General features: G+C 41.5%; 1 long non-coding RNA gene across 12 annotated transcripts in view; it reads right to left on the bottom strand.

Annotated features, from left to right (window-relative positions):
- Positions 1-27,369, bottom strand: part of LOC107054293 — a 153,141-nt gene that overhangs the window by 89,017 nt on the left and 36,755 nt on the right. Inside the window, exon 1 of one of the 12 annotated variants that reach the window (XR_006931215.1) lies at positions 20,233-20,354. The exons of the other annotated variants lie outside the window; for them this stretch is intronic. This is a non-coding gene — a long non-coding RNA (uncharacterized LOC107054293). Of the gene's footprint in view, positions 1-20,232; positions 20,355-27,369 lie in introns of those variants that run through there. 12 annotated transcript variants of the gene reach the window in all.

Here is a 27,369-nt window from a genome sequence, read left to right as displayed (position 1 = left end):
GCAATTAATTATTAGCTGTCTTAAATACAAAAAGATTGCAAAAAAGCAAACCAAGAACGCATCTTTGTCACCTGCCGCTGGCACAGGCAATAGTTTGCACTGACCATCAGATGTGCTGTCTTTACCGAAGAGAAATACATGGATGCTTCCAGAGGTACTTCTAACAGAAAAAATCCTCAGAAAAGAAATGGCCCTCAACAAAACCGATATCAGTGTCAACGGGCACAATCCCTAGCGATGCTGTGCATGAGCATCATGCTGCTAAACCCACAAAGTGGCAACAATGGTTATTTTAGGTAGCTGAATTCAACTAGGACGAGCATCAGCTAGGATACTGGTCCTGCAGAGAACTGCGATTGCTTGATTGCCACTGAAATCATGCAAAGAAACAGTCTCTCTGCAGGATCATGGCTGGAGAGATGCAGATCATCTCTTTTCAACTGGGCAAATAGCTGTGAAGGAAAACCACTTGGGCACATGGCCTTATAAAACCTCGCTGTTGGAGGTTTCAGGCTGGCTGCTGGCCATTCTTAACATCAGAGCCTTCCCCCCAGGTTTGTGTCTCAGCATCTCATCAGACAGGTGCTCTCAGCCACTCTGCTCCAAAAGGAGGGGCTGAATGGCCACAGATGTGCTCAGAGGCCTCATGAACATAGGATGGAAGTTAGGTGGTGTGGAACCAGTCTAGGAGGTGTCTCTAATTAGATACTCCTTAGATTAGCTGTTAATGACAAGCGTCTCTCCCTCCCTCCTTTTCTTTCCTCACAGCAGTTTGCTCCAGCCAGCAGCAGCTCAGTGTCAGCACACCCAGCTGGGGAGAGCAGTGTGGCCATCCAGCCAGGATCACAGCATGCCAAAGCTCCACACACAGCCTCTGCTCAGCACACAGTGCGGCCTCAGCCCCTCCAGCAGTGAAGGGCTTCTGGCGTGAGCATGGGCTCAGCTTCAGCAGCACAGCAACAAATAGTATCAGGAGATGCCTTTAGCTACTCAACTCTGCCCTAACTTCAATATACCACTCAGAAAAATGGTTGTGATAAGCACAAATAAAAAATTAGGAAAAAATGTATCAAAAAGTTAAGGAGATACAGCATTATAATTAACAAGATATTCATATTGCTTGATTTTTTTTTCTTCGTGATTCTGCCAAAACCAACCTATAACCACAGCATTCAATTTTTCAAGTATATTTGCCTGAGGCAAGGCAAATTTTTTCACCTACACACGTGGGCTTTTTCCAGGCATGTATGTGGCTGTTGTGAGTGCTATTATCCTTCATTAAAAGTGATAGATCTCCAAGATAAACAGGCACGGATTACCATTCCCCAGCTGAGTCTAGATCTATTACGTAAGTAATCACTCAGTTTCTATAGTTCAGCTTTACAAACATAAAGTTATATGTGCTTTCTCAATGTCTCTCATCACATTATAATTTCTCTTTACCTGGAATCTCTTACTAAAAAAAAAAACTGTTTATCTTACTAAATACTAACCAAGTACTGCACATACATACATTAATGTGTGCAGCATCAGTTCAGCAAAAACTAACTTAGTTCCAAAACGGAAAGCTTCTTAGAAAATGCTCATTAAAAATGTCCAGGTGGAACTACGTGTTCATACAAGTTTGTTTTCCAAGTAAAGATAATGTAGGGTTGGTTGTATTTTTTTTTTCATTCATTGTGAAAAAAAAAAATCAGCAGTCAAATGTTGTGGGAAAGCTTGTCTGAGGTGATGATGGGTTGCCTAGATATACTGGGATGCCTGTATACATCAGGATGAAAGAAGACTTCAAAAAAGAAAAGAACCGTGTTGTCTGACATTAAACTGACTTAGTCAAAGATCAAAATTTCACAGTAGTGGTATTACTTATGTTTGTTCAAGGAGCTTGATTTGAGCTCCAATACTCAGCTAACCTCTCAGCCAGCTCCTTACATTAGTTGGCTATCCTGAAAGCTTCAAGCAAAGCTACTGAAACGGCCAGTAAGTACACTCACGCCTCAGAGCACTGCAAATGATTTCCATTTCCATGAATGAAATCAATGCGCAGAGAGAGGACGGAGGGAGCCCGCAAGAAATAGTATCTTCATTTTATCTACAGCGTAGAAACACTACAGCGTAGTACACTCCAGTACTTCTACATGCCCACACACCAAGTGCTCTGGGGGCAACCTCTGGTCCATAAATGCAAACATTTGGTTTGAGCGGTCTGTGTGCAGTTTACAAGCAGCTGACTGGTTCTGCCCGCACACCCATCCACACAAGCCGAAGTACGTTCTTCTAATGTACAATGGCTCAGCTATGGCTCTGCCTCCAGATGTTCCCTTCCAAAAGTCACGACAAACGTCTGCTTCTCAGACCCCTGGCCGAGTTCACCACGTAGGGAATTCGGGCTGGCTGGAAAACAGCCACTCCATTTCATACAGAATAATTTCAGTGTTCGAAATTCGTCTTCAACACAATACAAAATAGAAACAAATACCCAGGGAGACCAAGCCGCCTTGTATCCCCAGCTCAACCGTCAGCAGTAACAGCATTCACTGAGCTGGGGAAGGCTCAGGTTCAAATCCCCACTCTTGAACAGGAAAACAGTGACTTGAATCTGGATCTCCCACATCACAGATGAGCATCCTAACCACTAAGCCTGGGTGGAGCTCTTCCTCTTGCTTTACCCCACCCTGGACCCGATGACATTTTTACTAGAAGATATATATTTGTGGAGAAAAAACAAAAAAGGCAAAAAGCTCAGGAATAGCTGCGATATGAAAAAATATCTTCTGGATACCTAGAACCTGTTAGAGTCCAGAATCATTTGAAATGAGTAGGAACACGATGTTTACCCCCCTTTGAAGGACCTCGCTGGCAAATGAAAGGTAGGCCTGTTCTGCAGTGGGGAAACAGGATTTGTCAAGTGAGGCAGAGGGAAATATATCCACTGCATATTTCAGAGCGTTCTGCACGGCTTACTCAGCAGCAGCCAGAGCAGGAGGACAAAGGAAGAGATGGTGCCAAAGGTTTCAACAGAACATACATCGCCCTAACACTCTCCCAGGCATGGAAAAGATACTGTAGAAGAAAGGAGAATGTCCATGGGGGCTTCCTTGAGCATCCCCTAGGCACAGAGAGCAGGGTGAAGGGTAAATTTAGTCTCTTCCCTCTCCTGCCAACTCCCTGACGTGCAATCAATCGCAAGGGGGCACAGTGAGGTAGGCCAGGGGCTTTGCAGATGAAGACGCCAAGCACTTCAGCTGGTGCATTAGCCCAGAAGCCTCAGACCTCAGACAACAGCTCGCTCTTGTTACTTCCAGAGCAGAGGTCAAGCCCAATGAGTACGCCCCCACTCTGTGCCATGAAAACTGAGAAGGTTGCTGTAAAAAATGGCATCACTTCCAACAAGGCTGTCTGCTTTTCTGTTCATCAAGTGTGAAATATAATAGAGTTTTATTGATTTTGTGGAGAAGGGAACTACAAAACTTCCTGACAAACTGCCCTGGCTTTCACCATGGGCCAGCCTGGCCTTCGCTTGGATAAGTCCCCATTGAACTGCTTTGCTTAGGGCTCACCCACTCAGCACACTACTCATTATCTCCTTTTCCTGATGGGTCTTTTCACTGTTACATAAATTGTGTACATATGAAACTATAGGCTCGTTGCTCCATGCACTCACAAGGTCAAAGGAAAAAGAGGAGTAATTTTCCCAGAAGTTAATTCTACTTTTTTTCTTTTTATTTAATACAGATGTTTTTTCCAATGAAAGATGGGATTCTTCTTCAATTATTAACTGCTATCTGGTAACTTATTATACAAGATAAAATTAAATGACTGTTTAACCTTGGGCCATTCACCAGCAATACTCATTTTGTGTGACAGTTCCACTCTGAATTCCCCTGTAACAGGAGGAAATCTTTTGGTTTTAGATATATATGTGTTTTATTTTATTTTTACCGTTTCATTGTTTGAATGATCAGGAAAAAAAGATGGGCAAAATGCAAGATACATCTCTCTGGATCAATTGGAGTTTGAATCAGATCCTAACAGCACTGAAATTCTTAAGCACTACAGCAATTTCATGAATGTCAAGAATATGGAAAACACAGCAGATGCACATTAGTTATCATCTAAGAGGGAACCCTTCTCAGATTTTATCATCTCAAAGCAATAAATACAATGAAAGACCAAAGAATTAAAATCTTGCTTAAGATTCTTGGCTTTCCAGACTCCTGACTTTGTTCTAATATGGAAATGAACGGTGTCATTACAGAGAGATACAAGTAAAAAGAAAATATATCTTCCAACACAAATATATTGAAGACATTCATAAAAATTAATTACCCCATGAATAGTGAAGAACACAGACAAGCCTATCAGTCAATCAGTGCTCACAGGCAGCGCACCAACTTGTGATGACCAAGTCACCTTCATTTTTGGTTGCAATTTTTTTTTCTTCAATATATCAAATTAATATCTAATATTTCTTCTTGGATAATCCCTCTCCAGTCAGATCATATCCACTGTCAACAGATAAACATTATTTGGTTTTAATGTGACAAGAAAGACTGTAGTCTGGCATGGCACACGTTAACTATTTAACATGAAACGAACATGGCAGAGATCTTACAGCACACAACACTTAGTTTTACCTACCTCTGACCCAAATATTTAATTGGGGGATTATAATTAGCTTCACTCTATCAAAGGCCTTCCCTCTCAGCTATATTCCCAGTACAAAGCACTGTCCTTTGTCCTATTTTTAACACAGGTGGTGGAAAAGGATTCTAGTTAGTTCTATTCCCTAAACCACATAAGCTGTCCTTCCACAATAATCTCTTTATCAAACCACCACATTGTTTTCTTGCTAAATATGACAGACATAATATAAAACACTGGGGGCTTTGAGTTTCTTTCCAAAGTTCACAAGGTATGCTGGCTTGTGCATGCATGCCTTAATGACAAGAGCTAAAAGCACTGGAAAAAAAAAAAAGAAAAAAAAAAGCATTGAAAGTGATCCAGGATGAGCAATACAATATTCAGCCTTACTAATTAGTGCAGAACATAGTTACAAAATTGCCAATATCATTAACACATTGCATGCAACTTTGCATAATAGACTGTAAACTAACCACATTGTAATTCCTGAGAAAAGATAAGCACATTGGGTAGATGAGGCTCCCAAAGAAATCTCCCTGGTCCCACCCAACTCCTCTATTTCTCCTCCCCATCGCATCGTTGTTTGAATCTGACAAGCTATTGGACATAAGTTTTAGAAGTGGCTGTTTTCTGGCGTTTTCTTTTTCCAAATGATGAAAAAATCTGATCTGATTCTGTGCAAAGATGAATGAATTTTCTGGATAACGCATTAAAATCCAGGTCATGCTGGGTCATTAATCATCTTTGCACATGTAAAACTCATTTGTGTAGATAAGGGAAGATAAAAGCCTAACAATCTCCTGCTTACTTACCATTTCTATCATATTACTTACATTAACCAAATTTCACAAGAAGAAGTGCATAACCAAGAGAAAGAGACTGTCATAAGTTAGAGAAAGCTTTACATAGTTTAAGAATTCAAGAATACAAAGAGCTTTTTGGATGACAGCAACCCAAAGCCTCTGGCTGGGTTATCTCCCTCAGTGGTGGTTGCACCATCAAGGTTGGCATCATAGCTCTTAGCCTGCCAGTGGATAAGCATCTCCCATGAGCTCCCATGCACCAGCATTCACATGGCTGGCCTGCCCAGGTATTTAATCTACATGGACAACATTACTTACCATAGATGCAAGTCCCTCCTCTCCAAAACCATATGCATGTTACCTTTTTGGTTTCACAGTTACCTATGTCTGAGGTCATATCTTAGAGCACTTTGGGCTGAGCTGCTTTAGGACTCCCTCCCAGCCAGCTGCAGGACAGCATGCCTTTCATCCAAGAACACCGCAGCAAAGGCACTGCAGGATTAAGAACCCTTGAATGATCTACACAAATTCCAGCTCACATTAGAGGAAAATGGGCTAAGGTAGGCACACACTTCAGCAAAATTGGTGCTTAAACCACCTCCATACCTAAATAAAGAAAATTCTATAGGGATTCCCAATGGACTAAGTCACGCGTCCGGACAAGACCCAGGCTGACTGTGCAGTATTTATGCATCTTAACTGCACCTTGCAGGAGGTGCCCCCTTCCCCTTAAACACATCCAAAAGACCTTTCACATCAGCACATGCAACCTGAAGCAAAAGCTGGGTGTCTCCCACATTCTCAGTTCTCATCAGATGCCAGAAAGCACTGGCCAAAAGCATTCTGTGTCTCTTCCTACCTCCTCTCTCTCTCTCACACACGTTCTCTCCCCCTCATGCACTTTCCTTAGGAAGGTACTTTGTAATTTGCCCACAGGGCCTTTTCCTAACCAATCTAAGATACAGAAACTCTTCAGTGCGGTGCCCTTTTCCAAGTCCTCTTGCACATAATTAGTCGATATTTAAATACAGTCAGTTGGAGTTGAGAATGTTGTCTGTAAACAATGTGAAGGGAGTGAAAGAGAGAGACAGTCAAGCCAAACAATTTGACACCCCGCCAGCCCAGCAGGCATCTGAAACAAGTTTTCAATTTCACATCAACATTTTTGTTCCAAGAAAAAAAGAGAACTTGCACTCTATTTAAAAGCTGTTGCAATTCTATGTGCTGCCTGAAAATGAGTGCACATCACCTTAACTCCTCACATTTTATAAGAGAAGTGACCTATTGACACAAATTAGGATGCACTTCAAACTCTACCCATCTCTTCTTTCTGCCAGAAGTTTTCACGCGTTTAAGTGTACTGGAAGAGATTCAAACCCAGCCCTTTAACCTGGTGTGCAACGTGCTTCAAAGTTACACATTTAATATGATGCCAAACCCTCGTAACTTTTTATTCTGGACCGTATGCTTTCATCTCTGTAAGTGATGCATGTGCACGTCTGACTCACTTATGAAATTCAATAGCTATCCGAGGGTGAATCTTGTCTATACTGATAAACTGAAAACATACAGTTTGTTAGAAAGTAACCATACCCCAATTTCATTTCCTCCACTGACATTTTTTAGGTCGATGTTAAGCTAGGTAAACTCAGTGGGTTTCTGAAGACATTCATGCCAGACAGTTACATATGTCTCTTTAAAGTTTAAAAATTACAAACATCTGACAAACCTTCTGTTATTACGTCCTCTACCTCTGCATGTTTTTCTTTTAATCTATCCTGGTAGACAAGCTTATCAAACGCATTCTCATACTTCAAATAAAAATGTTTTTAAACAAAAATGCCTCCCAAATAACATCTAGATAACACAACTCCAAACTCCTAATATACTTTAACCACAAAAAAACATCTTCATAGATTAACAGGCAGATGAGAGTTTTCTGTCAGCTCTCTTGGCTGGCCAGACATTATCTGAACTTTAGAAGCCACATAGGTTTCAGCACGGTGCTAAAGCTGGGTTGACAAGCCTTGCTAATGAGGCAGGTATATTTGCTTGGGCTTAGTACTGCACTAATATGTTTATACTCACACCCAGTCATCTCAGAGTACAAGCAAAAGAGCATGTGAGCTTTTCTTCTGGGGTAGACATATCCATTGCATTCTACAAAAAAAGTATCTGTAACCTGCAGGCAACTATGCAACGAGATAAAAGCAATGCCTGTCAAAACACAGACTGAACATTCAGCATCCACAATTATTCCTAGTGAAATAAGCTGAGCTATGAGTACATAAGATTGGCTCATCTTCAGGAGTACAGTTAATCCATGCACTATGTGCAATGCTATTCCACAGTCTGCATAGAGTTCAGTCAAAGCATCTTCTTAGATGGCTGTTAGGGACTTGAAAGTGCTCCAGGTACTCCGCTCAACTTCACAGTTTAGAAATTCTATCATCTCAGGGGGGCACAAACTCTACAGAAGGCAGCTGGTTTTTCAGACAGGTTCTCCTCCTCTTTCACACTCTCCTTTTCTAAGCCTCCCTTCTCAGGAACTAACAAACACTTCTCCCATCTGAACTCTTTGCATCTCAGGCAGACTCACAGTTCCCCTTTAAAGAAATACACCTCAACTAGTCCATGGTCTGTAGCCAGAGAATCACAGAATATCCTGACTTGGAAGGGACCCACAAAGATCACTCAGTCCAATTCCTGGCTCCATATAGGACCACCCCAAATTCAAACCCTAGGTATAAGAGCATTGTCCAAACACTCCTTGTACTCCAGCAGCTTGGCCACTGTTCTGGGGAACCTGTTCCATGCCTGAGCACTTTCTTGTGAAGAACCTTTTCCTAACACCCAGACTGATTCACCCCATGGTAATTCCACACTGTTCACACCATTCCCTTTGGTTCTAAACTCTCTGCACTAACCCAAGTCTTCTCCCATACTGAAAATGCAGTTTCTCAGGTGCCATGAAGTATGGTAAATTCCTCACCTTTCTCACACGTTATGTACTAAATTAAGATGCCAGAGAATCTAGAACCTACATGCTTTATCCTTTAAGGCTCTGCTACGATGTGAGTATGCGACCAAAGCAGGCCAAGAGTCACACAAAGATCTGCAAGTACTTGATTATCTTAATGAGTCTGCAAATGCCATCCTAGCAGAGGTCAGATCTCTTCCTTAAAAAAAGTAAGCAGGATAAACATACAAATATACAAACGACCTCTGTAAGCCCTGACTTCAGCCACCCCGTGACTCTGTAGCAACATGGCCTCTTTCCAGAGATATGAAGATAATACCCACTGCTACCCACTGACTATTCAGAACGTAAAGTGGCAGATAATAAGGACGAAAATGCACTGCCAATTTTATCACATTTTAGAAGCGTTGCTTAGGAAAAAAAGTATCCTACTCAGTCATTATGAGCCCTGAGCTGTCAGTCACTGGTGATTCCTGATACCCCAAGTTGCCTACCTGGCACTTTTCTGCAGCACCAGTAATACAAGGTACCCTGTCTTAAACAGGAATCAATGAAGTGGCATTGGCAGGGCAGCCAGAGCAGCATAATGGAGATCCTGGTTTATCTGTCCAAAGAAAGAGCCCTCACACACCCAGGGACTCTCAGCTTGTAGTTCCCAGCCAGATTAGGCTAGAGTGCAATATTTGAATCCCACAGGGAAGCCACAGCCAAACCAAGACTCAATCTGAACTTCTGACAAACACACAAACACAGACAAAAGTATCAGGTTTTAGGGAAACACAGAATGGAGATCCAGAGTTTCCTGTTGTAACATGAAGCATAACCAGGGCTCTTCCCCTGGACACGCTTTCTGTAATGTTTTTCCACCTCTGTTCTTCTGTTTGCCAAAGAGCTAAAGTCCTGAGGAACAACCCCTGCACCATTCTCAAACCACGGTCTACAACAGCATCAGTACAGCAACACGTTCTCCAGCCTGGTTCTCCCTTTCAGACATCCCACATTTTGCAGTATGTCAGTCACGTAAACACCAAAATATAGATCCTGTAAAGCAAGCCTGTGCCTTTTATAAACTTAGGTTTTTTACTAAAAATGGAGAGCTATTTATACGAAAGAGGATGAGGTCTAGAGTATTTCAAGGTTTTGTCTCTTTGACTGAAGCTCATCTCCACAGGAAGGCTTTCCCAGTTACAGATACACTGGTATAGTTCTGTAGTCACACTCACATTACCTCTTCCTCCTTGTGGTCACTTTTTTTCCAGAATTAGGGATGGAGTTTTATTTTTTATTTTAAGTATTTCCAACTACATAAAGTAAATATGTAAAATATAAACAGACAAACAAGGAAGTGTTTGAGTAGCAGTGCCCAGACGTGAGGCACGATGCACATCACTCCCTTAGTTTCTTTGCCTACTGGCTTCAACCTGAGCACTGTTCCTTTGTGGATGAGCTCCTCTCTGCTCTTGCACTGCAGATTTTCCCCAGCTGCCAGAGGAGAATCCTGCACAGGATCTAAGGCCTTGCTGTCACAAACAGATGGGGCCCTGCACTCACTTCTTGGGATGCTCTTATTCCATCTTAGCGGCCCTCCTCACCTCGGAGTCACAGTACAGGCAGCACTTTCTATGAAGAGCAATATGGCCATTCTCAAGATGGAGATAACATGGGGCTTTTCAGCCAGTCCAAGACTGGGTCTGATCTGAATTGCCAAAGCTATGCTGAGGTTTCAGCTTAACCTACGAGGGACACTCCAAGCATTCTGTTCCCTGCCTACCAGCCTCGGAGGTGCTGCCTGCACAGCACTGGACTTGGCAGTAATGCACACCTAAAAGAGACTGTCATCTTTGGGACCCTCATCCTCTCGCTATAACAGAGCAGTAATGCAGAGGCAGTTTTACAGTGATAGTGGCTTAACCAAACCCACAAGTGTATTTCCACATCACTGTGACTGTTTGCATCCAGGGAGGATGCAGTCCACTATCAGCCAAGTACTGCACCAACAGCTCTGAGTCAGCTTCACCCAGCCACCTCCTAGCTCATTTTACAAACCATTTACCAAGGGCACCACCACCATCCTCGTGCTGCCATCACCACAGAAGGCAGTGAGGTCACAGCCATGCTACGACAGCAGGAGCAGCTGCAAACAGACCTGAGTTCAAATGACTGAACCACAACTTCCCCTCAGCAGTACCGTGGGGAAGAGGAAGGTCCACAAGGTAGCTCAGCTGCCATGCCATAACCTGGGAAGGGCTGGGATAGCTGCAGAGGTGGTGTGCGCAGCTCCCCAGAGGGAAGGTGTGCCTGCAATCACTCACCAAGAGGTTCCAAACCAATTAAGAAGAGACGCTGACAGGCTATGATGTACTTTCCTTTTTTTTTTTTCCTTCTCCTTCTCAAATCCTCAAAGGAAAATGCTGGGCCACAGCATCAATGAACTCGTACCTCTTTTCCAAATTCATATGAAGGCAATTATACCAGGAAGCAAAAAAAGCTCTCCCCATGGACTGTTTGTGAATCTTTATCACTGGCAAGAGCCCATCCCACAGTTCTTGTTCACAGATGACTCCAAAGTTATCAGATCTGAGTAAAACTTGTCAAGCAAAACCATTTTCCCCGTACAAAATGGCATTCCACTGTAAACAGTTCTTTTCTCTAGCGCCATGCGCTGCTGGGTTAAGTTAACATTCAGAGATGGGAACTCTCAGAGAAAATTTTTCTGCATTAATTTTTTAATTTCACCTCAAACAGAATTTATTGTGCAGAAATTTCCTGTTGTTTTTGTTTGTTTGTTTGTTTTTCCCAGGATGGACCAAAAAGCACCAAACTTTCTAATAGTTCTTAAAGCTATAGCTTACCCGTATGAACTTGTTACAGGAGAAAAAACACCAGGAAAAAGACAACACTATGACTGTGCTCGGTTTATGTTACAAGTTAATATGCTATTAAATGTTTAGGTCCTATTATGCACTTTAAAAATGTTAGTGCTTAATGTACTCTGATTAGAGCTTAACGAGCCCTTTAAAAGGTAACCATGTCAAAGCACCGAATCACGCTGTGTCTAAGAAGTAAGAGGCTTAAAAAAAATCTTCTGTTCCTCACAACCTAACCCTTACATTAATAAAAACAAAATCCAGTCATAATGAGTTTATATCATATATCAGAATGTTTTGACATCCTTAATGACTGGGAGTTAAAAAGTTGGCTTAACTCTATGTGCTAGTGTGTGCTTGTTTGAGTGTAGGAGTTAAGGTTAGTGGTTTTTTGAAAGCCTTAAATAACAGAGATAATGGAGATGAACATCGTGCGTTTTTGCCATAACTGGTGTCTGGAATCTTATTGCCTAATTTAAAGGGCCAGTTATGCGATTGTGAATAATTGAGAAAATATCCATTGAGGCTCACAGATGCGATGCAGTGGGCAGAATACCCATGTGGTGACACTGCCAGAGAAATCTGGTCAGTGCTGGTTAGCACGCACACCTCAGCAGTATGGCGCAGACTTTCAGAGCAGGTATGAAGGTGTACCCATGGTAGTGTGGGGAACAACTGTACATACAGACCAGGGCCAGCCTCTGATGCCTGCTCTAAGCAGCCAGCGCTGCGTGCCAACAGTCTCACTCTGACACCGGTAGGCACGCTCTTCCAGCAGTAGACAGCTCTTGCAGTCACTCTCCCACAACACATACTTCCTACTGCTATTCCTGACTCAAAAAGAAGCTCTGAAACAAAGGACACCTACTGCAAACTCCATCGTAACCTGGGAAAGATTACACAGGGTAACAACGTCAGCTTTACAAAACAGATGCGTGTGCTAAAAGCATTGCAACGCACAACCTCATAGCGTAGGGAGAAACTGCTACGGTCTGTAAAACAATGGATACGTCCAGCAATGGTCATCAGATGTCCTAAACTACTAAAACTAAAACTCCTAAACCTAAAACTACTCAAAAAAATGCTGCTATGATAAACACGGTAGGCTTATTCCTGTGTTCCGCTCCTCTACTTTATGTGCATGATACTCTCTTGAGCTTGAACGATCACTTGGGCAAAATATATTACTTCAGTATATGCCTGGCTTTCTTGAAAACTGTACATTTGGGTGACATCCAATCACAGCAAAACAAAACCACATGACTTATCTAGCTAATGACAGAGTGTGAACAGTGAATTCTAAAGTAATAGCCATGACAGATAGTTCTTGAGATTGAAATACGCTTGCATGTCCTATTCATCAAATAGTTCCAAATAAATAATTCAGCAAAATGCTCAGTCTTCATGGATAATTAACAGAAAAAGTGGCCTAATTAGTTCAATAAACTGTTTGCTGCAATTAACTCTACTAAGTTTTAAAGGGCCATTCTTCATGGATACAATTTTCAAGAGGACTATTAAAGCATTACTGAGTATTTTCCACTGACGTGGGATGTTTTCAAGCTGACTGTCCCAAGACAGAGCATTTCAAGGCATTAGGAACAATCATTATTTTCTCATCGCAGATAGGTTATATTGTCAACTCAACCCATGAACACCTTTGTGCTCACACACCACCCTGTGATACTCAAGCCCACACTGTTTAAGTACTCCTTGTCAAACTGGATCACAGTTTTTTTGCTAGATAACATGTCATGCAGAATTCTTCTTCTATTTTCTTTGGTTTTGCTTGTTTACTAACAACAGAATATTGGGAAACAACATGACAAACATTCAAAGGATTAAGAAGTTCTTTCCTTTTCTCTTGAACTTTCATGTTCTATTCATTTTAAATTTGTGGTAAATTGATTTTTTTTTAATTTTCCATATTAATTTCTCTATGTGCTGTGTATTAAAATAACTAACAGCAAAATGATTCCATCTGCTCTGCACTCAGATGTTTATGCCTTCAGAGACACTGAGCTCTCTGCAGAGAGCAAAGAGTGCTTCAGAGCCATTCTTCCCAGTCCAAATTTTCTCCAATCTCAAGCACTCAAAATCACAAGGTTAGATTAAGACTAATTATTATTAATCAAATTCACCGAGTAATCCAAACACAAAAAAGCTCAGTGCTTTAGTCTTCTTCCCATTTTCTTTCTAGTGTCTGAACTTTTCTGATTTACACACGGTGGTTTTTCAAAGTCTTCTGCTTAACCACTGCAGCATAAAATGTGAGAGAGAGAGCGTGCAGTAGGGAGACGGGCAAGAAAACAGGGAGAGAAAAGGAAGACAAAAAGAAAAGAGGAGAGGCAGTGCTGGAGCGCTGATTCAGCAGCACTGCCAGGGATGCCCAGTTTGGAGGTGTGTGCACAAAGTGCCCATGCAGGAGGGGAAGCCTCCTGCTTTCCCATCACTTGAGCCACGTGGCTCTGAGAGGTGCACATGTGCCTGGGGGCAACATTTGCCAGGACAGGCTGTGGGCAGACAGTTCTGCACAATTGCCTGCACGTTTCCCTTCTGCGTGCCTATAAAACACCTCGGCCCATCTCCCTTCGTTCTTTTGTGCTCCTCTTTAACTCATTAATTTACTCCAAGAAATAGGGTCTGAGTCTTTTCCCACCCTGCACCCCCCAGGCTATGTGTGCTGCAGTGACTGCGGGCCAAGGAGAAGTTTTGCAGGGAGGGGTTTGGGAAGGGGCTCTGAGTGCAGCAGCATGGCCACACTCCCCTGCCCAGGCTCCGCATGCTGCTTCCTCGGTTCGCAGGGGCTGGCACGGGCACTCTGCTTCGTGCACATCTCACCCAGTGCCTGGGTCACCAACCGAGGCTGGCAGCCAGCCACGGGCATAGGAGCTTGCTAACGCTGCCCTGCCCGTAATGCGACAGGGAGCGGGGCTTGCTGTGATGGAGAAACTATTACATTCAGATCCTGTTAAGATTCCTTAATAGGCAAAAGGCAGAAGAGTGAGGGAAGAGAGCAAACAATATGTAACAGCATTTAAATTAAGTACATTAACGATAAATAATCCCCTGTCAAGAATTTGTCATGTAATTGTATTTACTGCACTGAACAGAGGTAACCAATGTTATGAGAGGGTGGTTTTGCACTCCCAAGATGACTCTCCTTTGGGGACAGCATATGTGAACAATCAGTCAGACACGGGATATCAGCTGTGAAAAACCTCCTCCAGCACAGCCTGCCAGTTGGGATGGCTAGAAAGTCAGCTCCCTCTCCTGGATGAAACCAGAAATTCAACATACACTGAGCTTGTCTGAACCAAGGCTTGGGCGAGCTTTGACACTTTTACAGTTTTTCTCCATAATCCTGAAAGCTCAGTCAAGGGAAATCTGTGCTTCCTGAAGAACTGAGGTGTGAATGGAGGTACAGCACATAACCTAAGCAGTGGCAAAAATCCCACTCTCACTTGCAGGGTATGCAGGGAATCCCCACCAAACACAGATCTGCAGAGCCGAGCAGTGTGATCTGCTGTCACTGAGTGCCAGGATCCACAGAAATATCAGTGCAAAGCAGATCTCTCTTGTGGTCTAAACATTTTTTCCTCAGGTCCTTTACAAATATAAGGACTGTGGCTATGAGTAGGAATGTGGCACAGGCAGAGTGCATGTAAGGGCAGCGGGACTGCCTGAACCAAGAGTTTGAGAGTAAAGTCTGAGATGGAGACAGAGACCAGACAGTAACAAGAAATTTTACTAGGGTTTCCAGTGTGTTGAGTGTCCCTTGCAAGAAGGTTAAGATACTGCACTATTTTCAGACAGTTTCCAGACCACATGGGAGCACAAAGCGCTTCCATTTGGAGAGCTGCAGCTTCAGGTTGCAGCTCACAGAAGCTCAGAAAGCTGTAAGCTTCAGCTAGCATAAGAATGAAAATGTAGGTGCCCACAGCTCACTTACCACAGTCTCAGATAAAATCAGTGGCAAAACAATTAAGAAGTTCCCTTTTCAACAAAAGTAGAGCTTACAATGACTACATAAAAAATGCACATTAAAAAGTTCATTTAAACTTGTTTTCCTGTCTAGCTGTAGACTCCATTAACTTCCAGATATAATCCTTTAAGATTATATTGGACCTTTAACCTGAGAAACTGACATTTTGCCAAACTTTGAGTAGTACCCTTCAGAGATAAACACACACTGCGAGAAAACAAGGCAGAAAATCAAAAAGCAAGATGAAATTATGCACACAGCACAAGTGGTTTGTCCAGACAGGAAGCCATTAGGATGGAAGCCCAGACTTTTCAACTCCTGTATCTGTGTTCACTACAAAAAGAGCCATTCTAAAATGGAGACGTTTAAAATCCAACGATGAGAAAGAGACATACGTGCAGGACAATTCAGCCTCTTCTCCGTTGGAATCACCTCCCACAAGAGGCTCTTTCTTTCTACTAAAGAGTCAACAGTGCTCCAGATCAGACACTCCAGTTGGGTAGCCAGAGCCTTTTAAGAGCAGTATTGCCAAAGAGCTTTAAGAGTAAGCATGGGAATGCATGCCATAATAGGAGAGATTATCCACTACTGTATCTCACTAGTTAGGTAAGAAGAACAATCTTGTTATACCAACTCCAAAGCTTTGGACTTGATAGTACTATTACAAGTAGATATTCATAGATACACAGAGAGCTGTCTCCAGGGGTGTTGGTGCTGTATAAACACTGAGCAAGCTAAGGTTACTCTAGTTCAGTGGCTCAGACAGGACCGACTCCTTAATAAAACTGTGAACCTCTCTGAGCTTTGATCCGTAGTCCAGTTACAGACTTTGGAGTCAGTCTGAATAACCTCCACTTCTCTGAGGTGTTGATGGGTGTGGGAGTCCCTCACTGACCTGCAGCCACAAGTGTGAGGTACAGATGGGACAGGCAGCTCGTGGCTGGTGCCTGCACTGCCCCGCTCCCCAGATCTCAGCCTGGAGACCTTCACGAGAGCCAAGACACATACAAGCCGCTTTAGTAAAAGTAAATCGCAATCCTGTTTTACTCCAGGGCATCTACCCAAGGAATTTCACTGCCAAAATTGTATCCTGCCACTTAGTTTTAAAAATGCTTCTTTTACAGCAAGCACGACAATATAAAACGCCATTAACAATGAAATATAAAATGCATTCCAGATATAATTTTCAGGATAGCATATTGAAAGACTCCCATAAAATACTCTGTCATAATGCCACTCAAATTAGTAGTTGGGTTAGTGCTAGTCAGCTAACATTAGTGTTAGATGAGATGTTATAAAAGCACGCACTCTGAAATAGCAAAACATCCCACACAGAACAGCCATCTTGCCCAGGAGAAGGTGCAGAATTTTCTGCCTCCTGAATGGAAAAACAACCATAGATTTTGACTGGGGAGCTCTGGCTGAAGTTTGGTTGCAGGAGACCAAAGTGAGTCACTGGAAGTCTTCCCACCTTCCAGCTCAAATTTCACAGGACTCGTTTGCTTTGGGGGAAGAGGAGAGTGAGGCAAGGAAAAGGGACAGTAAGGGCCAACAGCAACCCTGATCAGTGTGCAGGAATTGAGTCAGGAAAGGAAGAATAATGCCTGGATTATGAAGGACACAGATACAGAAGATACGTACGCATACTGGAAACATTCGAAAGGTCCTGCAAACGAAAGTACTATTCAGACTAGGAACAGAGGCAGTTCTTTGGCATGCTCTGGGAAGGTCATGTTTAACCATTCCAGAGAGTTCATAATTGCCACAACCAGTAATGATTGAGTTCTTATTTTTTTGTATTAATTTTTATACTGTGCAGCCCAGTAACAACTGAGTGGCTCTCTAGAATCTTTCTTACAGCCTTTCTTATGGCATTACAAGTTCTGATTAACATTTGTGACATGCTTATATGTCACAGACTGTTATCCATTTTAAGGCAAAAGGTTTCAGGTTGTTCTAAATTGCATTCCCTGGCTCCCTGCTGAGCAGGTATCTGTAAAGGAATCTCAGGAACAGTCGAGCACAGAACCTCTCCCAGGACTCAAGCTAATGACATCTCTATCAGGATGAATCCAAGTTGCCAAAAATTATTTTGGCTCCTTTGACATGAGAATGAATATTCCCAAACCTTAGTTTTGAAACAGCTGTACCTTAAATTTGGCTCTTTTAATGTCACGATACAGTGCAATCCGGCAGCACTTAAACAGTTTGTGATGAGTGCACAGTAGTAACTAGCAACACAACTAGCCTTTTATTCTGAGTATTCAGTATAAGAATTTACAAGCTTGTATAATGTTCCAGGGTTGTAATATTACACATCTTGGAGATTTACTGTAATTCCTACTGATAGGAACAACAACAACAAAAAATTCTGAATGAATGAAATACTGCAAGTTAGTGCAGACTCTTATTTTCTGCTGCATAACCTGATTCATGTTTACCCTCAACGTTAATATTAGCAGTGACAGCTATGTTAAGAAACGCCTACAAAATAGAAGCATCTTTACAACCTCTCAAGTTCCTGCAGTGATTGCTGATCTCTTTTTAAAGTAACGTAGCTTAAAGTAAATGCAAACTGTTTATTTTTCACTCATGAAAAAGTGTATTTTTATGTTTGGCTTTCATAATTATTAAAAAAAAAAGGAAGAAAAGAAAGGAAGTCATCTCCATTGTATCGAGTGTTTCCCATAAACTCCCTCCATAGGTTCCTTGCCAGTATTTTTGTTTTGAATCCCCATGGAAACCAATACAACGGCTTTTGTATCTGTTTCTTAGAAAGGACCATTCCAATTCCATCTTTCAGCCTCTGTAGATTGTCAGGAATGTCTCAACAATTCTGGTGCTCAATGACACTACCCAAAAAGGTGTCAAATTCAATTATACTGCTACATTAAAACACTTGTTCTAAAAAATTATATTCACACTAGCAAGAACTTGTCAAAAACGACCAAAATCATCCATTAATTTTGGCAATTCAAATATAGTTTTTACTTTAATTAAAGGTACAAAATAAATTACCTGCAATTAAACATTTAAAAACCAATCCACCATTTTAGTTTCTCAGTTTTTCCACTGCTTTATTTCTGAGCCCTTTTACTCCCATCTGATGCTATAATGACACAGGGAAAAAGTAAGAGATGAAAAAGATGGAAAATTTCATGTTTTGTTTGACTGGCTTAACAAGTCCTAATTTTTAACCTATTTCAAATAATTCACAACAGTCTTTTCTTAAAGAAAACTGTGGTCTTATCTTCTAATTAGCATCCCTGCAGACACCAGTGCATGCAATGAGATGCAAGTCAAACATACTGCAGGCGGCCTTTCTCACCGCACAAAAGCACTGTGGAACAGTCAGAGGCCTATCCAGTGACTCAGGAAACTGCACTGTGCCATTAATCCAAAGCTCTATTTATGGGATCTGTGTAAAGCAGCAGCCATGACTATGAGCTCATGGCAGCTATGGAAGAGCAGGAAAGCACTTACATGATTTAACTCCAACTTAAGTAAGGGCACATAACAAGGAGACTGATGAGGAGAACAAGAGAGGGTTCACTCAGGAGATCCAGCAGGTTCTTAGTCCTGCTTGGAGTCAATCAAGAGTTAACAAGATTTTACTTTTGATATCAACTAAGACAAATCACAGTGTGTGTGACTGCATTTCCAGCCAGGATGTACACACTGAATACTTAATGGTAAATTCATTTTACAGAAATGCTTATACATCATCTCAGATTCTTTAGGTAGGTCAGATATCTATGAATTTTTTTTCCACATCACCTTCAGTATTATGAAATCTGACAGCGAAAATGTCTGAAGTTCCTCTTTTGTGTGAGGTGTATGTTGTACAGAAAGTGCTGCCTTCGCTACATCTTGAATTCTCTTTTTGTGGCCTGTCACCTTAGGTTACAGGGCCAAAGGTTGGCCAGCAGTTGTGTTTCTGAAGGACTCAAGAGCTGACTTACAGAGGTCGTAACGTCCCTCTGTTTGTTGACACTGACAGTGTTCAATTTACCTCACTTAATAGGTAATTTTTGTTAAACTTTCACATCCTGCACAGTGATTCTCTGACCCATGAAAGGTATCAGTGCCTGTGTTGATACGCCCTTCCAGAATCTGTGGTGCATCATAAAAATGTTGGGTTTTTTTTCTGCACAAGCATCCTTAAGTAACACAAGTGTATTTGTGTAAAGGATATGGCAGGAAGGGAAGTTAATACTGAAACCTAAGATGAAATTTGAAGAGATAATTACAGCCAAAGAATTGATGTTTGATTACTGGACTTTACACCTGGGAGTGTACTATTGCACACATTAATATAATCTTGGCAGCGTGAGTGCACAAAAGAAAAAACATCGTTCTGCACAGATGTGAATCAGCAGAATAGTGTTTTCTCAACTGGGAAGTGGTTTAAACTTCCTCTTTCATCTCCTATTGTTTTTAGAAAATTGTCTTGTGATTATTCTTCAGCTACACAAACTAAACCACTCCCTGGATAGGCCCAGGGTATGCTTTGATTTCATTAGCAATCTGAAACAAAAACCAAAGTTCCTAGCAATAGAATTAGATGCATACCAGAAGACATGACACCATCTCCTTGGCACCAGGGTTTTTGGTGGTGGTGGTTTTTTTTCCCCCCATCTCAAGTAGCGCTGAACTTTCATTAGAAGTAGGTAGCCAAGAAACAATCTCCTGGCTTAAAAAGAGAGATGCTGTCCCACACTCTTCCCTTGGCAGCACATACTTAGGATGAGATGGAGCTAAGCCACCCTCTGCTACTCCTCTCGCAAACCCCATTGTAGCAAACAGAAGATTATCATATCTACAAGCTACAAGTCTCTGTGCATTTCGAGGCTTCAGCATGCCTCATATCTATACACCCTGAAAGCTACAGGAACTCAAGATCTGGGCGTAACAAAGACGTTTCTACAAAGAGTCCCCACCACCCTCACGTACCTTTTGCATAAACTGCAACTCCTGGCCTCAGCACCATACCCAATATTGCCTGTCTTTGAACTGCAGCAAGGCCAGTGATGCACCCACTGAAGTGCCCAAACCCTCCACGCTCTTTCACTGTCAATTGAAACTATCAGAGAAAGGAAAAAAAGAGGAAGAAAGCTCTTCTCTTGTCTCCTGCCAGCACTGGCTTACAGAAACAAGAAGCCTGAAAGTTGTTTCCCTTCATTGGCTTGCTAGGAATTGCTACATTTTCACTTTCCTTCAGCAGTAGAATTAGAAAAAGTTTTAACAAATGAAAAATGAGCACCTAGCTGGTATCTGTGTCTTTACTGTGCCTGATGGCTCTGTCCGTGCCTCAAACTCTCCTCTTTATAGTCACTGGATCAGAGCAGGGTGCTAGAAACATCCCAGGAGCAAGTGCATGAGTGCTAACCAGACTAAGCTTCTCTTATTTGAGGTTATCAGTATATGAAAATTGCTCAATTGGTGCTTTCAGTTTATGTGTATCAGAATCCATCAGCACCTGAGATTTGACGTAAAAAGTCTGCAGTCCATGACATTAACTCTGCAGGAACACTCTGAAGGAGAAAATGGTAGAAGCCACAAAAAGTTGGAGATCGGAGGGGATCTGCAAAATAACATCCTTATCTGCCTGCATTTTCTCCCTTCACTCAACATCTGCTTCTGGTCATTGACAGTGACAAGCACAGGGAAGAGGAAGCTTTGGTCCGACTCAGAATGGCTTCTGTCACTGCCCTGTTCACGAGGGACATCAACACAAGTGTGGTTACTGATCTGCTCCTGTTCTATTTCAAGAAGGAAGTGAGAGATGCTGAGGATGTGAACAAAGCAGACTTTTTTTCCTTGCTGATTTCCCATGAACATTGGCCCTCCACAGCACAATACTACCAACGCTCCTACCAAAATCTCCTCGTCCCTGACAGGAGATCCCTGCACTTGCGACAGGACTAGGAGAAGAGCTCCAGGGCTTCTGGGGACATCAACAGAAGGAAAGGGTGTTAGGCAGAATCTTCAGGGACCGTAGGAATCACTAAAAATTATACAAATTACTTCCATATTTTTTGCTCGTATTGAATTTAAAACTATTAACTTGTCACAAATCTTAGAGATTTACAGTTTTTAAACTGGAAAAAAGCTGGAATTTTAAACTAGGAAAGTTTCACTTAGTCAGTAAAACACTTGAGCAAACTAAGGGAGAATTGATTTCATGGCTATTATCATCAGAGTAGTCAGCTGCACAGCATTCACATTTCATTGCAGAAGCAAGCAGATAAACAATCTCCTTCCATTGTTTGTAGTAATCATAGACTGCTAAATAATTTCATGTCATTATTTCAGTTGTGCAACAAATAAGGGAAACAGCAAATGAAGTCCAAGGCTCCTTTTGTGGTTTCATACTTGTATTTAAAATCTGACCCTTTTTTTTTTTTTTTAACCTGTTTAAGTCAGACCTGTGATTTGTGCACTGTATACCTGAAAAATCTCAGAAGGACAGGCATACTTTTGCCAGAACAGAAGTATATCCCAAACCCATTTTCACCCAGAAGTGGTATTTATTTATATAAGAGTTTTAATATTCCAGTCCTCTGAATGCCACATAGGATTGAAGCCATGTAAAATGCATTATAACTAATGGCATTCTGATAAATAATAGAATTTAAAGTTTGAAATATGTATGACTGAATAAGTTTGGAAACTCAATGATAACAACATCAAAAAAAAAAAGTAGGCTGCATTGTTCAGTAAAACTCTCACCTCATACCTGATAATTTCCTTTAAAACTGGTTGATTGTTAGGGTACCTATAAAGTTAAGAAAGTCAATCAAGTTCATGTATCTATTTATTCATCAGTTTGTATTCTGATATCAGTTTGTATTCTGATAGCATATGTTTTGAACCCTGTTCAAATGTAAAAGAAAAATAATCCCAATCTACAGGAGTTAAGTAATTAAATGGATAGAATGACTGTAACAGACACAAGTTCTGTTTGTTCACCCTTAACATCTACAACATTTTCAATGAGATTCTTCACTTTTTTTATTCCCCAAAAACTCATAACAGTTGTGAGCTTATAACCACAATGATTTATCCTTGCTCTCCAAAACTCAAATATAAACCCAATTTTTAAAGAACATTTTAAAGACAACCCAGGAAACAACTGGAATGTCTTACATGGTTTTTATGCCATCTTCATATCGTCAAATGGCATCAGGTCATTCACTGCTCAAGAGTCCAGCACCTGAAAACCATGCGATGCAGACTGCTGTGATTTGCATGTTCTCAGAGCGTGTAGAAGATAAGCATGGAGAATAATTGTATCTTTTAAAACAATTTTCAGTCCATCCTTAATTCACTGAAATGCCACAAGATGCTCTGGGTACACTAGCATGACCTGTGATAAGACAAGGGCTGCAAGAGCTCAGCACCAAAGCTTGATTGATGTCAGCAGTTTAATTGCTTGAGCTAAATCTAAGATTTCTTTGCCTCTGTATGGTTGAGTGTATTCACATCTGTTGCTTTAACAGCACAAGAATCATTTTTCACTATAACAGACTTCAAGCAAGTCTGGGCAATCTGAACATCCTGTGTTGAAAGGGAAGATGACTTTATGACACCATTTTCTTATTAGCATAACAATTTTTTTTTTGCTGGTATTTCCCATAAACCATGCTGGAGAAGACAACAGAAGGAACTAGATGTCAAGGTGCATCTTCCCCACGGAGTCCACATCTAAGAACAACACTGTAGAGCCACTGAGGGTACTACCACTACACGGCCAACACAGAATGTGCATTACACGTCTTAGCAGAGCTAGTTGGCCTACTCAGAGTGCTTCCCTATCACTAAAGGAGTTTATTTGGAGATCTCAGGTGTTCTGGCCCAACCCTGAAGAACTTGCGTCCTAGTGACTTGAGCCAAAGGGGGAACTTCAAAGGAAAGAGCAGAGTGGGAGGAATGAGCGGACAGATAGCTCAGAAGAGCTCACATATGGGGAAGAAATTAGCCAGGAAAAGGTAATATAAAGAGGACAAAGAAAGGAGAGCTGCTGAAGAAACAAGAACATCACAAAAGAGCACGGTCAGCGATAGAGTGGAGGAGGGTGCATTTACTGGGAAATGCTGCTGTAGTCATCCCGAAACTGTTCAGTTGTTCATCTGGAGAGAATTAAAAGGGGCAGAGGGAGAGCAGATTCACAAAACCGCCTGAGGAAGTGGTAGTGTCAGCCCTCCAGAACCAAAGGTTTGGCTGTCAGCACACTGATTCAGGTTGTGTGGGATCAGTTGTCTTCTCTGGCTGATGGCATCTCAACCAACATTTCTTGAAGCACCTTGCCCCAGGGCATTCAGAAAGCTACACTGAGCAGCAGGGAGGGAGCGACGCAGGAGTCTCTCATGTTAACACTGTAGGAAATGTCACTGTATGAAATACTTCCATACAGAGTTTGTGAAAGATGAGGGAGTGAGGAGAAAATTACTCCATTACCTGATTGCTGACAAGGTGGGATGAAAAGGTTGAAGTTGCTGAATAGTGGATAGTGAAGATTTTTGGCAAAGTGGAACAACAACAGAAAGACAGATTGAGAGCACACAAGAGATTCCAGATCATAGCCCAGTGAAGGCAGTTCTCGCTTAGACGATGCTGCTTACAGTCATCTCAAGCAGAACAGGAATGAAGCACTTGTAATCCAGAGCAACTGTTTTAAGTGGTGTGCAGCTGGATAAAAATGAACTTACAGAAAAACCTGTTTGAGATGTTTGGAACAAAAGAAAAATTTCACCTGAGGTGTTTTTAATTTGGTTATATATATATATCTCCTTAATTGAGTGATTTACAGGATCTTTATGTATATAAAAGGTTGTTATTTATATATAATTCTATACATACAGAATCTGTATCTATTATATAATTGTTATAATTGTATATACAATTATATATAGATAGATACAATTGTTTAGCTTGGTGACCAAGCAAAATATTGATTTATTTCTCTGAAGAAGAGACAGAAACACAAACAGTGGTCTTTTGGCTGTCGTACGTAGGAAGTTTCATGAGAATTCAGGCATCAGCAGTGGGGAAGATGCAAAGAAGCCAAAATCGAAGACAAGAAAGCTGAAAAAGGAAAATAAGACACAAAGAGGAAGAGCTGACCCCACCCTATTTTTTCTGGCACCACAGGCAACCAGAGTACATGACATACGATTTCTTTCACTGTATTACAGTAGTAGGAGGACTCACTTGATTTCTACCACACCTTTTGCTTATCTACCATCTCCCACCTACATTTAAGATTCAGAATTAGCAGAATTCAGATTTTCTCTCTTGGCAACTTTCTGTTGTCTCTCCCTCATTTCAGCGTGAATGTGCTGGTGTTAACAAGGTTTGCTTTGATCCTGAACCAGATCTGAAGGTATCTGCACAAGCCCTACTCAAGCTGTGAGCATACCCTGAGGTTAAGCAGGTTCCTCAGCACTGCTTATTCCCTCACAGCTGTATAAAAATGATGTCTGCTTTTACAAAATAAAACAAAACTCGTTAGGCAGAAACAAGAATGATTTCATTCATTCACCTCATACTTAACCCATCCCCATTCAGCCTGATGGACACGAGCAGCCTAGGTAATTCAAGGGGGCCAACTGTAATGACAGCGTGGATCTTGTTATCTTTAATTCTATGGAGTTGCTGTGCATAGAAAAACATAATAACAGTGCCTTCAGGACTTAAAGTCATCCATGATATAGACTACAGCAAATATAAATTCAGCTTATGTGTTGCTTTAAAACCACCTCTTGGCTTCCTTCACACCACCAGTAGAAAACCGGGATTCATCCAGTTATTCATCCCTGGTGTGTTTTAAAGTCCTCTCTTGAAACATAGCACAGAGTGGTCTGACAGCACTTCATTAGCATGGTCAGTAATAACCACACAGCTGAGGAATGGTCTGAGCACACCATATCCCTGTTATTTCTGTGCTGACGCATGGGAAGTACAAACTGATGGAACACAAGAGTGCTGTTGAGTTCTCATGATGGGTTAAATCAGCCCAAAGTCATTGTGATTCATGAACTTGTTTTCTTTATGTATGTCAGTAGGATTGTCTATCCTGTAATAACTGCGATTCCTGCGGTGCAAAGCATTATGCACAATTACTGCAAATCAACACAATCTTAATTATTAATCTTTTGTATTTGCATAGTTATTTTCATCCAAAAGCACTTTCAAAGTTTCATACACATAGAAATACTGCAAGTTCTGATATCTGGAGCAATACCTCCCTGTGTCCCAGGGAGCACTCAGAAGTTTGCTGTATGAGCTGCTGGCCTCTCACACCAGGACAAACCCTGCCACAAGTGGGAAGGACCACAGGGCTTCTGAAATTCTCATACAAGGAGACAGGAGCTCTGCTTTGATATACAGGAAGCTGAAACTCTGGCATTTGACTTATTTGAAAGAAAATAAACTTTAGATATCTTACAAGTATTTTAACACAGAATGCTAGACACATTCAAGCACAGTTCATGCTTCAGTGCTGCTGAAGAACACAAAAGTTTTGGGATCAACCAAATCAGCTGCAGACATTTCCCAGTCTTTACCTTGTCACTTCTATGCTGTCCCTTTATGCTATGACAAGTTTTATTTTCCCTCTTCTTGCTTATCTGTGCTGTTCCGCCATCTTCTGCTCAAATCCTTTCGCACACAGCCTTGAGCAACACAATTCAAAGGAGGAAGTTACATTTAAAGACAATAGCTAAAATACACATGGCTCACAGTCTAATTATGCAGATCTCCCTCACTCATCCAGCTTATAAGGTCTGTAGAACAAGAATAGTTCCTTCTGTGTTTTCGACTCTTGCAGGCCAAGTAGCTTGTTATCTTCTAGCACATTTATTGTTAGGCCTGTTAACAGCATCTCTACTTGGTATTCAAAAAGTAACATGCATTGATCAACTAAATCACAGCAACATCGTCCAGCCTCCCCATTGTCACGGGTTCTCTAAAAGATTGCTGCAGGTACTACATGAACAGAATACTCAGAATAAACAGAATAGTTTAAATACAGATCTCTGTCACAGTCAGAAAACAGGTCCTGCTGCAGCTGATGTTGGGATGTGTTACACCGCATGTGGATACCACTGTGCCACTGCCATGAATCAGAGGTGTCACATGCTGATGCTATTTACCTCTTTTCAGGGGTCAGCAGAAAAACTTCTGCCCAGGCCAACTCCCACTTTCACGCTACAGCCATGCCACAGCTGTGTAATCAGACAATGGCAAAAACAAACACTGTCAGTGCTGTCTCCTCACTCCTGTTTACATTTTAATGAACTACTCCAGTAATAACTTCCAGTTTCCTCCGTTTCCAGAAAGCCAGCACTCCATAAATATTGAGTTGTGCTATTATCTGCTGATGTACCAGTTTTCTATAAACAGAGAAAATCCAGACTTATCACTGGGCCTAGCTGTTGAAAAAGGTTAGTGTAGCTAAATAACAAAACAAGAATGTTGTTTACTTGTTAATGTTCCACTAATGAAAAAAAGCTGTTATGGTTTTGATTAATCTAGACCATACCAAACAGTTCTGGCGTAGCTTTCCTTGAGGAGTGACTATTGATTTCCTCTTCATTCTACACTTTGATACAACATATCTGGAATCTGGCCCAGGTTTCATAACTGCTACTATCTCCACATTAACAGCCTGTGCAAGATTAGAAATAGCTTTTGAAGATATATGCAATGGTGAGGCAATCCAAGAATTTTCTCCCCTTCCACAGGTTGAGCTCTTACATCTGTCTGTGCAATAGCTTTTAAGGAATTAAAGGTGTTTTTAGGCATGATCAAACTCATCAATTGCAACTACTTAATTCTGCCATTATTTAATTTTCTAGCAGAATGTTGTTTTTTTCTCTTCCTTTCTCTGTCTGTATTTATAATACCTGGTGTAGACACAGTAATTACCAGATACTATGGGATGGTGACTGCTTTATCAGCATGAGCTAGGGAGGGCCACACAGTCTCAGAAATGGTAAAGTCAGGGAGTAATACCAATGGTCTCAAGTAAGTGCCAGTGAAACCTTTCTACTACTCCCCTCTATCTCATGTCTCATATCCAGTCTA

The sequence above is a fragment of the Gallus gallus genome, chromosome 11 (assembly GCF_016699485.2).
Source record: "Gallus gallus isolate bGalGal1 chromosome 11, bGalGal1.mat.broiler.GRCg7b, whole genome shotgun sequence".
In the NCBI taxonomy this organism is placed as follows: domain Eukaryota; kingdom Metazoa; phylum Chordata; class Aves; order Galliformes; family Phasianidae; genus Gallus; species Gallus gallus.
The sequence above is the reverse complement of the archived record's forward strand: the minus strand, read 5'-3'. Positions and strand labels throughout refer to the sequence as shown.